A 17,938-nucleotide genomic window follows, 5' to 3' on the forward strand; every position below is an offset into this window, starting at 1 on the left:
TTGTTTTTGTTTTATCTTTTGAACTTACTTAGCTTTTCATTTTTATAGAATTTGCTAAACTTCTTTTTTAAGTTTAGCTCCCAGGATAGAAGTTATCCTGTCATGGATGTTCTTTTGGGTGGACAAATGTCATTTGTACCTATAACCACCCCATGCTCATTGCCTTCCTACTTTATGGGTATTAACCATGACATGGATGGATGTGCCTTCCTATTTTATAGGTACCAACCAAAACATGAGTGAATACTTGGGAGTAAGGGTGATATAGCACGTACTTCAACCAGCAAGCACGATAAAAGAGATTTATTGTAACCAACATTAGTTACTCTTCTTTACCATAACCTCTAAGCATGGTAAAGAAGTTTGATCATAAGCACCATATGTTACCTTCCTTTACCATAGCCTGTAAGGGTGGTAAGAATGGGTTTATTGTAACGAGCACAAGTTACTCTCATTTATTATAATCAATAAGCATAGGTAAGATAGATTTACTATAACTACCACACATTAGACTTCTTTATCGTAACCAACAAGTACAGTATGAGAGGTTTACCATAATCAATATAAGTTACCCTTCTTTACTGTAACCAACAAGCATGGTAAGAGAGACTTACCGTAACCTGCATATTTATTTAAATGAGTACACATATTTGATAATTTTAACACATTTACACATATTTTTTCTAATAATATTTAAATTAATTAATTATATTTTGTGTGTTGAAACATGCATATGTATAGATGTGATATGTCTATAGGAAGATCTTATTTACTTGAAAACCATGGATGCAAGCTTTAGCTACAAAATCTGGCCCATGGATTACTGATTAGAAGGTTCCACTAAAATTGTAAAGCAAGAAAATGGTTGTCTATTTTGCAGTCATGCTGCAAAAATGAAAGAATCAATAGTCTTTTAGCTTTTGTATCAAAATTGAAGAAGTCAACAAATAACGATTAGGATTCAGATCAGAATCCAAATCTATTTCTCAGATTCGGTAGCCAAACTTAGATCCAAACTAGAGATGTCAACGGATTGGATATATTTGGTATCCAACCCATTAGTTAAAAAAAGTGAAACCAATTAGTAATCAAATTCAGATTTGGTATAAGGATTTCATGACTGAATCTGATAGATATCCAAATCCAAATGTGTATTTCCGGATCCAAATCTAAGTCCGATCAACCAATATCCAATTAGTCAGATTTAGTATTTGGCAACATTTGACCTGAATCCAAACTGTTTACCTCCCTAATCCAGACTCAATATTTAGGTTTGCACTTGAACCTGAGTCTAACTTGTAATAAAGTCAGGATCCGGCTAAGTCCTAAATCCAAGCACCTGTGAATGATAAACTTTAAGGTAGTCAGATCTGGATTCGATTGTAGCTGATGCTTTCTGAGTCCAAATCTTGCTTCAGATAATTAGCTCCTAATAAGTCGAACTTGATAATGCTTAGACCCGATCCCCGTCGGAGTTGTTTACATCCTTGCAAGAATTAATACGTGCATGTGGCCACTACTGTGCACCTTAAAGTGTGACAAGCAATGAATGTATGTCGTTAATTTTTCTTTTAGGTGAAGTGAAAATAAAATAATAATGAGAGGGTGATGAAGCATCACCTGAAGAGGGCAATATAAATAAAAAAAATCAGAAAAGAATGGTTGGTCTTGGCATTATTACTTTGGCTCCGCTTGATGAAACAACATTATTGCTGCAAAGGCATGTGTATAGGGTGAAAAGATCAGGTGCAATATGATTACAAATATTTGTGCATCAAGCACCTGATCACCCTCCATCTCGGGAACAGGCCTGTCAGTTGTGAGGCCCAAGGCATGATGGAGGGCAATCAAATGCTTAATTTACAAAATTTGTGCATTGTGATTGCACCTGATCCTGACTCTGACTCATGCATTAAAGTGGGACCCTTCTTGTTCTCCCATCCCCACAAGTGGGGCCCCAACAGAGACCTTTAGGCATTGTGGTCCAGCTTTTGGGTAGGTGTATCCATGATGGATCCAAGATGGACAGTTGTTATTCTACATATCAACTTTCTCCAGTAGGGTTCCCTCTCTTTATAACGAGGGATCCAAGATGGACGGAAAAAATGAATAGGTTCAAAAGAGTATTTTATAGGCGAAGAAGTCCAAATCGTAATCACAAATCTCGTTTTCAGGATATTCTTGTTAAAAGAATCTTTCAAGATATTTAAAATAAAATAACTTTTTCTTAAAAAAAATTCAAGAAAATCTCGGCTAATAAAAAATATAATATATATGTATGTATAATAGAGTGTGTGTGTGTGTGTGTTAAGATGAACTGGTTGATGGTCGTGCTCATCCTAATAGGAAGAAGGATGTGATTTCTTTTCTAGTTGTAATTTCTGGTTGTAACAGATGTAAATAGTTAAGAGTTCTTTTTTGTTCTTTCTTTTGTTGTTTTTTATATTGGTGAGATTCTTATTCTACCAAACGTGGAAATTAGCAGCTGTAGAGATACGGTTGAGGTTGTATTTATATGTATTTTGTTTCCTAATAGAAGCAAGATGATCAAGTATTCTATCCAAGGGGTTTGGCATAGTAGTAGGATGGGGTTGAGACCGTTTGATGGGCCTCTCCTTCTATGTGCTTCTACACGAAGGAGGGTGAATGACATCGTATCTTTGGTCAATGCAAAGTGCCAATAATTATTTCAAGGTGCGTTTGAATAATGTTTTTGTTGTGGACTACGATATCTCTCTTTTGATTTTCAATTAACTAAGTCATGGGAAAATGGAGGGCATTTCTCGTGCCTTTTTCTTGGAGGAAATCAAAAAAGTCATTTGGTCTCTTCTTAATGGAAAGACCCCAGGTGTTATGGCTTTCTTATTGAGTTTTACAAGCTTATATTAGACTCTTTTAAGAGAGACTTGCTCCAAATGATGATGGACTTTATTGTTAATGCAAGTAATCCCGACACTTTAGGCAAGTCATTACTTGTTCTTCTTCGTAAGGACTTGCAATCCAAGAATATTGGTAAAATTTAGACCAATTTCATTAATGGGTACTCTATTCAAAATTATTTCAAAGATATTATCATCTAGGATGAAGGGGGGGGGGGGGGTATTGGTAGCCTTACATACACATTGCTTCATATTGAAAATTGAATTAAAAAAAACATTTGACTACTTTGATTGGAGATTCTTATTGGGTTGTTTGCAACAATCGGGGTTTAGTGAAAGATGGACTAAATGGATAGAGAGAATGCTATTCGCTATTGTGGTGTCCATTAATGAATTAATTAACTACGAGAGTGCATCCCTCTACGGAGGGCTTAAAAAAACAATAATAATAAGTGGCCTTATTACAAACTCAATTGAATTAAATAAAATAAAATAAACACCCTAAACTAAAAATAAAAGAAGAGGTCTTCAATGATTTGAGCTTCTAATCCCTTTCTTAATCTAATGTATACTCTTTTTACTTATTTGATTCATTAGATCCCTTTGAGGGGCAATCTGAAGGGCTTGAGGAGCCTTTTCAGGACATCAGAGGGCTCTTTTAGGATACTTTCGAGGGCCCATCGCATGTCCAATGTCTTTGCAAAAAACAAAGACACGAAACAAAACAAAAATGAATAAAACTAAACAAAAACTAAGGGTTAGTGGAATAAAAATTCAGCAAAAAGAATTGAAACAAAAACTAAATAAAGTAACACTACATGTAATAGGCTAACAACTGACAACTAAAGAACAACTATAAGACAACTAACTAATTTTGAAACAACTAAAACAAACTAAAGTAAAAACAGAAGGAAACATTATAGCATATAAACTAGCTGAATTGAAACAAGAAAGAACATAGTAGATCTAAAACTAATTAACTACCATCTGACTAGGAAAACGAAAAATGAATCTAACCGAGAACCAAGAGTTTAAACTAGTACGCTATATAGATTTTAAAACGAACTAATTTATACTATTGAAATAATAATAAAATGCCTAAACTATTAATCTTACTATGAATCACACAAAGAAAACAAAGAGCATCAGCTATGGTTGTTCTCACTAAATCAATAAAAATTAAACTCAATGTTGAATTAACGAATTAACTAGACCTACACATGAAAACTGAAAATAACGAAGAAAACTGAAAATAACGAAGAATGAAATCCAAGTTACTGAATTTGATAACAAAAACTACATCAATGATTAAACAAACATTAAGATCAATTATGCTAAATGTATGGACTATGAAACTCTACACTATGCTCAATGTCATTCATGCCTGAATAGAAACTGCGTGAATGACGTTGAGCTCGGTCGATAGATTGATCTGATCAGCTTAAAAATCATGGTCTGATAGCCACGATAGACGTGATATTGCAGACAGATCTTCAGGATAATCTAAAGTATATCAAATCTGTGTAACCAACTGGTGAATCAGCCACAAAAAGAAGAAGACACAACACACGATCTGTACAAAAATTTTACACACGCTGGACCTGAGTAATTTGTGCATCACACAATACTATGTATTTCCAGATCACGTCTTTTTGTTTGATTTAGCTTATTTAGTGTAGATGGGATTTGGCGACATCTGTATATGAGACGTGTGTCTAGTTTACATCTTGGTGGATATCACAAATAAAGAAGGTTCAGATCTATGGCTTAAGAAAAAGATCATTTCTCTATGCTGCATTTCTTTCTAAAAAAAATGAAAACTAAGAACAACCGCATACTATAATCTAAAAAATAAAACTATTCTATGCTACCTATATTATGAAAATATCTGAGAAGAATATAATGCACGTTAATAAAATAATACTTAATATCCTATATGCAATGAATATGTAGAAAATTCAATATAATGCATGTAATGATTCTAAATACTACGAAGATGGGGAAGAAGAAACAAACTGTGTGATCCACTTCCGATGAAGGGATTGAGAAGAAGAATGGTCTTTTCTTTGAAAAGTGCACACCTTCGTTAATCAAGGCAAGAAGAACCAGCAACAGAGAAAGATCAAAAGCAAGATGAATTAAAGGGAAAAAAGTGGAGAATAAAGGAGAATCAGTTGGAAATGAAGAGGAGGAGAAAGAGAAGAGAAGAGAAGTGAGAGAAGAGGTATGCATTTTTTCAAGAGGAAAAAATGTGGGCTGTAGGATAAAAACTATTATTTATACTATGTGTTACGTCAAAACACGTTTTTTTATGGGAGTCTAAAATTTTTTCAATAATTTCAAAAAGGGTCTTCCTCTAAAAATGTGTTTTTCAAAAAGTGAACTTCTAAACAAATTGAAATTAATTAATTAACACCTTATCTAATTAAACTACAAGTCAAAAAATTCTAAATGAGGTAAAACATTGAAAAATGCAGGGCAAACTCTGAAATATATGATTTTTTTTGGATCTTTATTTTAAAGTGATTTCTCAAAAATAAAGATAATAATGAGTTTTTAATACAATTTTTCTATGGATCGTGCATAAAAATGAATGAATAAAATACAAAAATTATGCATGATCAAATTCTTCCATGCTTATCGTTTGCTAGACCTCGAAAAAACTGAATAAAAAGCAAAAATAACAAACTAATCAAAACAAAATCCTAACTCACTTTTATAAGCATCACGATTGTATTTAGCAAATACAACAAGCCCTTTAAATGCTTTAGTTACCCCAGTGGACGAATAAGGTCTTGAGAGGGTTTGTAGTGATGCTACCCACAAACATCTCCGTCATGTATGCATAAAAATTCAACTTCAAAAAACATTAGGCAATTGAGAAGTTTGTTTTCACAAATATTTCATGTCATTACATTATCAAAACATGATTAGAGTCTTTTAAAGGCCACCACAGAATAAAATATTTTCTTTTACTTTTCTAAATATCATAATCATTTATACTTTATTCTCAGAAAATCAAATATGTATATAACATTATTTACTAATCCTCACTTATATGTTTTTTGCATACGTTTTCTCAATGCTTTCTTCTAAGTAGTGAACTTTTTTTTTCTTTTTCTAGATTTTTAATTTTTTCATACTTTTTCTTTCTTTTTGTTAAATACTATATCAAATTTCCATTTTTCGTGACCCATATAATGAGCTTTAGGTCAGCGACTCCCAGGCCAGGCGACCTTAGGGCACCATATACTAAGTATCCCTTAGACTTAATTGCTCGAGTCATTAGACCTTCCATTTTCATAGTTTTACGTATAACTTGCTTTTTATTGTGTACAATGTCAACATCTATTAGGATCTCAATAAGGTCCATGTAACAGGATTTTGGGCCTGTGGCTCTTAACCTAGGTGGTTTTAGGGCACTAGGTGTAAACACTCCTCAGGCTCTACTTGCTGGAACAAAATAGGCCACATATATTAACTTAGATAAAGAAGTGATTTTCTTCGTTATCCTTTTCGACATGGGAGTTAAACACTTCAACTTGTGTCTGAGCCCAGCTACTAGGGAGTACAAAGAGATCAAACAACTAAACATATGCTCTTTTTCAGTTTTTGAGCTCTTATTTTCAATTATGTTCATTTGCTTAGTTTTTCAAAAAATAAAACTGTGTATATTCATACTTGTGATTCAAAATAAACTCCAACATGCATCTATCATCATTTTGTTGAAATCTATATAATTAACCACAATTTTCTAGATCAGTGGCAGAAAAATTTTTTTCATGGAGCTTAAAAATTTTCTAAAAACATTAGATTATATAAAACATTCATATAAGATCAAACACATTCTTCAAAATTCTAATTTTTATGAGTTTTGAATAATGTGCAAGTACAAAGACATAAAAAAATTAGGTGTGCAAACTACACCTTCTCCCATGCTTGAATGCCGCTATCCTCAGTGGTACTTCTCCATGCTTGCATGGAACTATATAAATGCACATGAGAAACAGAAGAAATGGGAGGAAAGGAGTAGAAGTCATCTGATCCATATTGTAGAACCTTACTTGATACAATACTGAACTAGCTCTGTAGAGGTTTTACCTTTGTCATAGTTCGCAACTCATAAAAATGCACAAAAATGCAATACATATATGATCTATCATTCACGCTCATGAAAGAAAACTATATACAAACAGAAAAAATACTAAAACTTTGAATACTACAATACTAATATGGGCTGCCTCCCATAAAGTGCTAAGTTTTACGTCCTCAGCCAAATGAATCTCTGGTTACTCTTCATAGTCCATGAGATCAATGGACATGAAGTCATGCTCAATCAGGAGGTCTAAGAAAAATGGTGTCATCTAGGACCCTGTCCACTATGTTTCCTCAAACTCTACCCCTATGACCCTGCGATGACTCTCTTGCCTGGTAAGAACGAGTTTAGTCTCAACATGGAGACTATTCTCAAAAGATTATGAGCACTTGTTGGATGGTGTTAAACATGAAGAGGTTTATGTGAACATACTTGAATATGCCATGCATTTAACGTATTCTCGCCTCCTACTTGCCAAAATCAATTGATTCTTACAAGGCTCAAGGAAAAAGGACTCTAAGAATATATGAAGGAGAAGGCACAGGCCGTGTGCCGTGCCCATTTTCCTTAGGCCTGGTGGAAGAGATCGACTGGTCAATAGGTCTATCATTGAGCTCTCTAGTCTTCTCCTGAGTAAAGCGAAATGCCTTCCCACTCTAAAAGGTTATAAGAGAGTTGGCCTGCTCTTGGTGAGACTCTGTAAGATGCAGGCCATGGTGCATGGGTTTCTTACCTCTTGGGTTGACAACAGATTCACTAGGAAGTCTTTCCTCTCTTCATCGGCTCAAGGCCTCAACCAACTGTCACATTTGGGTCTTTAGCTTTGCTATCGACTACGTATGGGAACTGAGGTTGACTTTGATGTCAGAGAAGGCCTCAAACAACTTCTTCTGAAAAGAGTGACTCGATATGGGCTCCTAGGGAGAAGGCAAACTAAGTTGGGGAGGGGCTTGATGTACACTTTGAAAGTATATTTTTAAAAGATGTTTTTATGAAAAGAGTTTATGAAAGTTGGTCACCAAACTTTAAAAATCCAACTCACAAGTAGTGAGAACCGGGATCGAACACGGGGGAACGGGTAGATGCAACTTCGTATTCCACAAATGCTAATTATTTATTGCCTTAAGAAGAAAAAATTAAACTACTTAAGAGTAATTATAAACTAAAAATTAAAGAGTTATTACAAACCCCAAATAGCTAAAATTGAAATTAATTACAACTTTGAATGTGGCCAAGAATGACCCTAATTAACTACAAATTGAAAATGCAAATTAAAACAAAAATTGCAACTCCTTCGCTTTTGCTTCTTTACTTGACTTTAGATACACTTTAGTTCTTCAATGTGGAATCAACAAACAACATCATTTTCTGCAAAAAAAACAAGAAAAAATACACGAAAATGCAAAAAGCTAATCTAAATTGAACTTCAACTTGAATTTACAATTCTGCTATTGAGTGTTGCAGAAATTCCTATCAAAACAGGTTTTTGTAATTTGACAGAATGGGACAGTAATTGGATTCAATTTCCTATCACATTTTCAAGATATAATTTTAACACATGAATGAAGAGAATCTAATTTACAGCATTGAAAAATTCAAAGTAGAACTCGATTTATTAATAAATGAACAATAACTTTCAAACTTTGAAAATTGTTGTTAAGACTTCTAATAGCTTCCAGTATTTAATATATTTAGTCTAGTAAAACAGATTTAAAATGAATGAAAATTTCATAGATAAAACTAGACTCATTCATGAATCCAATCCATTTTACGAAACTGGATTTGAATTCTAGAAGCCCCAGATAACATAAAAATAAAAACTAAGAAAAATGTATAAAATAAAAGTTATAGAAAACAGAGATGACAGAATATGCGGCCAGAAAAGCTCTGAACGACCCATCAATCAAACTTCGATCATGCTGAATTTTTGTAGAGAGCAACCAGATTCAAGCACGAATCAAATTCAATTTACGGATCATAATTTGGATTTTGAATTCTCCAAATAACCTAAAATAAATATCTGACATAAATTGAAACTGAAATAGAAACTTAGAATTATGGATTTCTTCCTCTTTGATCTATTAGATTGAATCAAAACATGAATCAATTCAAACTCCAATCACAAATCTAATATCTAACTATGCTAATTAAAGAATCAAATAAAAGAAGCATTAATTATTTTCTGAAATTAAAATTTATGCTATAAGAGTGATGGATCTAATACTATAATTGAATTGAACTCAATTAAGCATAAATCACTTTTCTCTTTTCTATATTTTCAAAAGACAAAAAAAAACCTAAATCAGATTTAGATCCATTGAATGGATCAATTCTGATATGATCTTATTATAATCAAGAAACAACAATAAAACTAAAATTTGAAAGACAAATCCCTAAACTAATGCAATGAGATTGATCAATTTCTTGAATTGCACAAGAGCTATTCAAGAAATCAATTTCTCTTCTTGGAAATGAAATGAATTCTAAATGTAAAACACAACAAGAACAAAAGATGTAGAGTTTAAAACTTCCTAAGATGATCAATTCAACAACAAAAACAAAAACAAAAACAAAAACTATCTATGCTAAAATTTACAAGAAGGAGGTTTAGAAAACTCACTAGAAATTCACTTCTAGTGAATTCAACTATTGGAGGTGAAGGAAGAATGATCTTCAATGGTGGATGATATGTCTACACTCTTTCAATTTTTTTCCAAATTCATCTTCATTGCTGGACAGAAGTGAAAAAATGGAGAAGAAGAACAAGGAGGGAGGAAGGGAGAGTTGGATCAAGAGCAACTTTGGATTTCTTTGGGAGATCAAGAGGAGGTAAAGGAGATAAGAAGAGAGTGGCTTAAAATGACTGAGGATGAGTTCACTCCAACCCTACGTGGATTATTTATACTATTCTACACTAAAAATTACAATTATACTCTAATTTTTAACAAATTTCAAAATAGAGATTAAAATAAGAATTAATGTTAGGCGCCATTTTCAAAAGAAGTTTTTTCTAAAACTTGTAAATGAGTTTGGGTTACATGCTTGTTGGACCTTTTAGAATTGGATCCAAGATCCAATTAAGGTGTTTTTTTTTGGATTGGATCAGGATTTGCATTGCCTTGGGATCCAGTCTAGAACCGTAGAATCCTCATTTAAACTCCAAATTCCAGAAGATTTGAACCATGATTTATCTAATCCTAAAACATCATATGCATGAAGTGTAAACTAATAAAATATACCTAAATGCATGATTTATATAATAAAATGAATGCATTTCATGCATTATGGGAAGGTGAACTGCGGGTAACCTTGTAGGAGGTTGTCCTGTCTGTGCTATGTTTGGGAAGGTAGATGGAGTAGGGCTTGTGCATTGCTCCACGCAAAGTTGAGATGGTTTCATCATCTTGGGTCATAAGTGGGTGCATACGGGTTGTGCACTAGTCTGGCGAAACCTTGGGCAACCTTCACTTGATCCTGAATGAATTAAGGATAGAGTGGTGTTGTCGGACAATCAGAAACAAAGTGTGTAGGTGTAAACACACAAAATTTTCCACTTTTATTCACAAATTCTTTTCTTACGTCACTGGGACCTACTTTCTGAATTCTTCAAGGGAACCAGTTGGTCGATCACTAAGCCAGGGCCATTCGAAACCCAAATTTGTATCAAATTTCAATATTTCATTCTGTAATCAAAATTCAATCTTTATTCTGGCTTATTTCAACAATCAATTTTCGTCCTCAAACAAAAAATTTCAATTCCTTGTCCATGGCAGGGGTCTTGGACATCAAATCCCTTATCTAGTGTTTGTTATTTCATAGAATTTCATTGTATTACATAACATTTCATCTCATCTTCGAGATCCAGATTCCTTATTTTCAAAACCTCAAACCCATATTCAATTTTTAAAACCTTTCTTTTTAAATCAATTTCAAAACATGGGTTTTAAAATTAATTTTCACTATTTGGCCAACCCCCAAGGATTTATATTCCTTTATTTCAAATATTTTCCTTAGAAAAACAATCTGGATTTATTTTGAACTCAATTTTTAAGCCAATTTTCAATTTGCTTCAGGTGAGACCACATAGGTGGCGTCAACCCTATTTTTCCTTCTTTATTTGATTTTATTTTATTTTCATGTTTCACTTATTTCAAAAAATCAGAAATCTTCGATAAGCATATGTGTCACTTAGGTTTCTTGAAGATCTTGTTTTTAATCCATTTATTTTCATCTTTTAAAAACATTTTTGAAAAACCAAGTGGACTCGCCTAGGTGGCGCCACTTGGATTTTAACATTTTAATTAAATTAACGTCAAAGTCCAACTTGGACTTGACCTAGGACTCTTTAGAGAGGTCGACCCCCTCTAGAAGCCTTATCTCTTAATTACCTAAGAGAGCTCCCACTAGGCGGGACTCTCTAATTAACCCTTTTTAAAAATTATAAAAGGGGACCCAAGGGGGGTCGACCCTTATTCTTTCACATGCTCTCTCTCTCTCTCTCTCTCTCTCTCTCTCTCTCTCTCCTTCAAGCTCCCTCAAGTCCAACAATCCTTCCTCCATTTCAGCCCCAAGGTATAACTCATCCCCTATCTATTTTTAATTTAATTTTTAATTTGTATTTATTAATAATTCCTCCATTGCCGCCCGCATATATATGCTTTTTCTTTCTTTTTCCATTCAATAATTGGTATGAGAGCTTTAAGAAGATGATCAGCTGAGCCTTGATCAATCTTTTTGCAATTTTATTCCATGCAAATGGATTATATTTCATTTATTTTGTTAATGACCAAAGAAAGAAGGTGATTCGACCTTCTATAAGTTGAATCCCCCCTTTTTTAACGGCAAAATCGATTTTGATCCATGCTTCATGATATTTTATATATTTATTTTGTTGTATTCATGTTTATTTTCATTATTACATGCATTCAATCATGATTAATAACCTTAGTTACACGTTTTATTAATTTTAGCATGCTTAATTAGATGTTATTTTGTTTTAGTGCTTTAGTTTCACAGTTTTCAATTCTGGATGTCTGATGATGATGCTATTTTGCCTATTTATATTCATTAATTAAATTTAATTTTTTCATAGTGAAATCATGCATATGTCAACGACTTCCAATAAAAAAATCAATTTTTTTTGAGTTTGGTAAACTTGTTTTTAAAAATCAAAGTTGGAACCTGTTTTTCTGCACCGTTAGGCCGACTAAAGAAACAAGACCAACTTGTTGGAGTTATATCTCCCTAACGGGAGATGATTTTTAAGATCTATAAAAAGGGACTTCTTTGTTTTTGTGTCTAATTCATCCCCAACAAATTTAATAAATTTTATACCCTTTTTGCTTGATTTTTTTATTAAAAACCAAGACTAGTAGAGAATCCAGATTCTGTAACAGGTTTGTTTTCAAAAACAGAAACGCTGACATCCTGAAGTCATCCAACCCTAACCAAAATTGATTTTTGAAATATGTAAATTGGAGTGACTTCTCTGATCTCCCTGGCAACATCTGTAACGCCCCAAAATTTTGACTTGTGATTTCGAAAACCTTATCGAAAAACCTTTCAAAGATTTAAAGTTTTAACTCTTAAAAACGACAGCGGAAGACATTTAGAAAGGAACACAACTCAACAATCCTGGGTACGTTAGCTGAAAAACCATCATTCACATGTACAACCACTTAAAGAAATTGAAGAAATAAGGCAATAGATTAAAAATCTGCAGTTAATTACAAAATGAGCAATTCGTTCCAAAGTTCAATAAATCTAAAGAAAACTTCAAAAAAAAACTCAGAGCCAAGCCGCCAGCAGAAAGAAGATGAATCTTGATCCATATTGCACCGCGCCATCGGCCGCCAGTGAAGTCCTACTCCTCACCTACCCATAAAATGGGTCAGTTTCATAACAAACCAGTAGGTGCACGAACAAATAAGTAGAGTGAAAATAAAACAGGACATTAATGAGATAAGCAGTTATGATATTTAAGAAATTAAAACAATTGTAGTCTATTCTAACAAATGTAATAAGTGCAAAGAGCTGTTAGTTGAAGCAGGGTAAGTCTCAGTCATCTACAACTATTCATGAATATATTCTTTAAGTTCTGATATCAACTGGCCTGTGGGTACGCACATACACGAAACGTAGAAACAGCCGAGACCGATCCGGGGGTTTATTATGTCAGGTGTTTTCATTAACCCGGATGGCTGACTGAGTCCGCTCCAAAGGGGACGGTCAGTGACCAAGAGAGTAAATCCCCAAAGGCATTCGTGGCCCATGGATGCATCCAACTTCTGTAGAAGTGCCTGGGAGTTACCACCTAGGATAATTTATGGTAATCCCAATTCCCCTAACTCCGATGACTGGGGAAAACCGAGTCTTTTGCTCGTGGGGTGGTTGTTAACAACCTGTCCATCGGAGTCTTTGTACCATCCATCCTCTCCCTTGATGAACCGTGAAGATCGGATGGGTACGACGGGGGTTTCTTAACCGTCGCCTCATCCTACATGCTTTGGTCTATTAGACCCACTCGAGCATCTTGCCTGTGAAGGCGAATGGTCACCATTTATGTGATCTCAGCATTGTGCTGATTGCACTCATCGAGGTTGCTACAACCTCATCCTCCAACCATCGTAACTCATATGGGACGTACTTGTCCAAAAGTACGGTTGTACCTCCCTAGAGGTACGACTACGATGAGCGGGCAACATATAATGTTTTATGATTCTTTTGGTTCCTACATGACATGTTTTGTTTTTCTGAGCAATTGGCCTGTGGAGGCCGATATTACCACATCAAAATCAATAAAGTGTAGATCTCACACTTCAATACACTCCATGATCTTACATAAAATTCATACCGTACCTGCCTTAAGGTTCGGCTACAATAGCAATTGCAGTGGTTTTGAGTCTATTCACAAAGTCTATCTTAAGTATGCAGTTTCAAAGGAATAAGCATGCATAATAGACAATTATGAGTTAAGTAATCTTACACGTAAACAGGCATGCCAAGTAAACTACTTGATTCTTTCTAGAATGAGTCTACCCAAGAATTTACATTATGCAATTTCAAAAGAATCACAAAGAGTAAAACACTGATCAACCAATACTTCTTCAGATACGCAAGTATGCAAAATAACTACTCTATCTCAGAAGTCTTATTTTATTTTGTTCATAGACACTATTCGTGCGACTTTCCCCCACCTCGAGATGTCGTGCAACTGCGTGCGTCTACGCGTGTAGATGATACGAGGCTCGAGCCGCGGAGCCAGAGCGGGGTTCGATGCGAAGTCTGCAAAAGGGTGAGTATTCAATTATGATAATTTAATTAAATGGTGCGACGGGAGCAAGGGTAGGATTAAGTGACCGGGGATACCGGCCCCTTCCAGACAGAACAATAAAAGGCAGGGCCCTCGGCCCTTGCCTAATGAAATAGTGAATGGCAGGGGCCTCGGCCCCTGCATGACAAAACGCGTGCCCTTGCCCCAGCCAAACAGGTCACGCATGGCAGGGGTCTCGGTTCCTACCTCAAGAACAGGGAAAGGCAGGGCCTCGGCCCTTGCCTAGTACAAACAGAATGGCAAGGGCCCTGGCCCTTGCCTGACAAAAATAAAGAAATGGCAAGGGCCCCAGCCCCTGCCTGTCGAAAATGAGGAATGGCAGGGGCCCCAGCCCCTGCCTGACGAATCAAGAGACGGCAGGGGCCTCGGCCCCTGCCAGAAACACCTACAAATGGCAGGGGCCTCGACCCATGCCAGTCAAAAATCACGGAGCCGCAGGGGGGGTATCCGGCCCCCCTGCGTGCCGAGGGTCAAGAGCGGCAAGGGGTATTCCTTGCCCTCCGAGAAGCCAGAGGGCGGCAGGGGGTGAGCCCCTGCCAGCCCAACAAAATAAAGGGCGACAGGGGCATTGCCCCTGCCAGCCGAGACAGGAAGGCGGCAGGGGCACTACCTCTGCACGCCAAAACACAAGAGGCAGCGGGGCGAGCCCCCGTCTGCCGAAAAAAACAAGAAGCAGCAGGGGCATTGCCCCTGCCTATAGGTGGTCGAAAGGTGGCAGGGGAACTGACCCCTGCCGAAAGAGAGACCGGGGTGGGGGTGACAGGGAGGGAAACCGACCTCCCGTGAGTTTCTCTGTCACCCACAGAGGTGAGGGAGTGTCGCAGAGGCCATTGGTCCCCTGCCGGCACTCCGGCGCACCGCCGGAGGGAAGAGGGGATGACAGGGGCCTTGCAGGCCACCTGTCGGCCCTCCGATGAATACCGGAGAGGTGAGAGGGCACGGCAGGGGTCCTGCGCCGCCTGCTTGCCTCCCGGCGAGGTGACAAAAGGGGGGTGAAGAAGAGAAGAGGGAGGAGAAGAGAGCGGCGTACCTGGCAGTGGTGGCCGGCGTCGGCGGCGTGTGCAGCAGGGAAGGAGACCGGCGCGAGGGGGAGGAAGCTCGAGAGGGGAGGCGTGCCTCCCCTCGCCCTCCTGCAATGCTCTTAAAGAGCTCGGGGGGGGGGGGGGGATGAAAGGCGAAACCTCGGTGGGTTTCCCCAATCAACCCGAAAACGAAGGGGGAGAAGAGGGGTGGTTGCGGCGCCCGAAAGCTCGGGCGAGCTCGGGTTAAGTAAAACCCTAATAAAAAAAAGGAGCCCGGGTCGGGTCCAGACCCGACCCGGCCCGGGTCTAATTTTTTTTTTTTTAAATGGGGTTTTACATCCTACCCCTCATTAAAGAATTTCGTCCGCGAAATATTTATTACTTTGAAGAATAAAAAATACAGGTCAGGATATTTTTCCCTAATATCGCTCTCAGGTTCCCAAGTACACTCGTCAATTCCATGATGTTGCCACCGAACCTTTACAAAGGAAATGGTTTTTGATCTTAACACTTGGTCACGACGGTCGACGATCTCCACTGGTCTTTCTTCGAATGTCAAGTCCCCTCTAATGTCCACATCATCATAATGAATGATGTGCGATGGATCGTGAACATACTTCCTCAACATGGATACGTGAAAAACATTATGGATCTGAGCATACTGCGGAGGTAACGCCACGCGGTAAGCTGCTTCTCCAATCCGCTCCAGGATTTCGAACGGTCTGACGTATCTAGGACTTTGCTTTCCCTTCTTCCCGAACCGAAATACGCTCTTCGTCGGAGATACTTTAACAAAAACCATCTCGCCAATATCGAAGGTAAGCTCTCGTCGGCGTCTATCAGAATAGCTTTTTTGCCGACTCTGAGCGGTATGGAGTCTTTCTCGAATCATCTGCACCTGCTGAGTATAGTGTTGCAAGACTATAGGTGCCTCCAAACTTCGTTCGCCAACCTCGTCCCAGTAAACAGGTGATCGACATGGCCTCCCATACAAAGCTTCGTATGGGGCCATCCCGATGCTCGCATGATAGCTATTGTTATACGCGAACTCCGCCAAACTGATGTGGGAATCCCACTCTCCCTTCCAGTCCATCATACAGGCTCGAAGCATGTCTTATAAGGTCTGAATCGTACGTTCCGACTGCCCGTCAGTCTGAGGGTGAAACGCAGTGCTGAACTTCAACTTTGTGCCCAACGCCAACTGAAGTTGTCCCCAAAACCTTGAAGTGAATCTAGGATCACGATCTGAGATAATCGAGACTGAAATACCGTGCAATCTCACAATCTCTCTAACATAGAGATCAACGAGACTATCTAACGATTGGTTGAGACGGATAGGTAGGAAGTGAGCCGACTTGGTGAGTCTATCGTCGATCACCCAAATCGCGTCATGCTTCCTCCGCGTCCTTGGAAGACCGACTATGAAGTCCATGGTAACATCCTCCCACTTCCATAGAGGGATCTCTATCTGCTGCATGACCCCACCGGGTCTCTGGTGCTCGATCTTGATCTGCTGACACGTCAAACACTTCGAGACATACTCAGCCACGTCTCGCTTCATGCCGTTCCACCAATAACTGCATTGTAGGTCTTTGAACATCTTCGTGCCGCCAGGGTGAATGGTGTACCTAGACTTGTGGGCTTCCGCAAGAATTTCATCTCAAAGAACCGGGTCATCAGGAACCCAAAGGCGCTCCCTCAACCATATACTTTCATCCTCCTTCAGACGAAAAGGTGTTTCTGCCAGTATCACCTGAGCCTTCAACTTCTCGTAGTGTGCATCAGTTTTCTGCCCATCGATGATCATCGCAAGTAGCTCAGGTTGAGCAACAAGGTGAGATAAGCAGATTGAACCCTGAGTGATCGCGAAAGGTTCCCATGACGCTAGGTCTTCGACCAACCTCCATCCAGCGAATAAGGCATTAATCGAAACCTCTGGTGATTTGCAACTGAGGGCGTCAGCCACAACGTTCGCCTTTCCTGGGTGGTAGGAGAGGGTGAAGTCGTAATCCTTGAGGAATTCAAGCCAACGTCGTTGTCTCATGTTCAATTCTTTCTGCGAAAATAGATACTTAAGGCTCTTATGATCGGTGAATGCCTCAAATTGCTCTCCATACAAATAATGTCGCCAAATCTTCAATGCGAACACCATCGCAGCTAACTCTAAATCGTGAGTTGGGTAGTTCTTCTCGTGAATTTTAAGTTGTCGAGAGGCGTATGCGATCACTTTCCCGTTCTGCATCAGCACGGCCCCTAGGCCTGACCTAGAGGCATCAGTATAAATCATGAATCCGCCTTTACCAGAAGGTAAGGTCAAAATAGAAGCACTGGTAAGTCGCTCCTTTAATAACTGAAAACTCGCCTCGCACTTCTCATCCCATAAGAATTTAGCCTCTTTCTTCAGCAACTTCGTCAGGGGTAACGCAATTTTAGAAAAATCCTGAATGAATCTTCTGTAGTAACCTGCTAGTCCAAGGAAACTTCTGATATCACGTGCGTTCTTTGGTTGCTGCCAACTAAGTACAGCCTCCACCTTAGCAGGTTCCATGGACACTCCTTTAGAAATAACGTGCCCCAGAAACATGACTTCCTCGAGCCAGAATTCACA

This window comes from Nuphar pumila, chromosome 10 (assembly GCF_984573655.1).
Source record: "Nuphar pumila chromosome 10, dmNupPumi1.hap1.1, whole genome shotgun sequence".
Classification (NCBI taxonomy): Eukaryota; Viridiplantae; Streptophyta; class Magnoliopsida; order Nymphaeales; family Nymphaeaceae; genus Nuphar; species Nuphar pumila.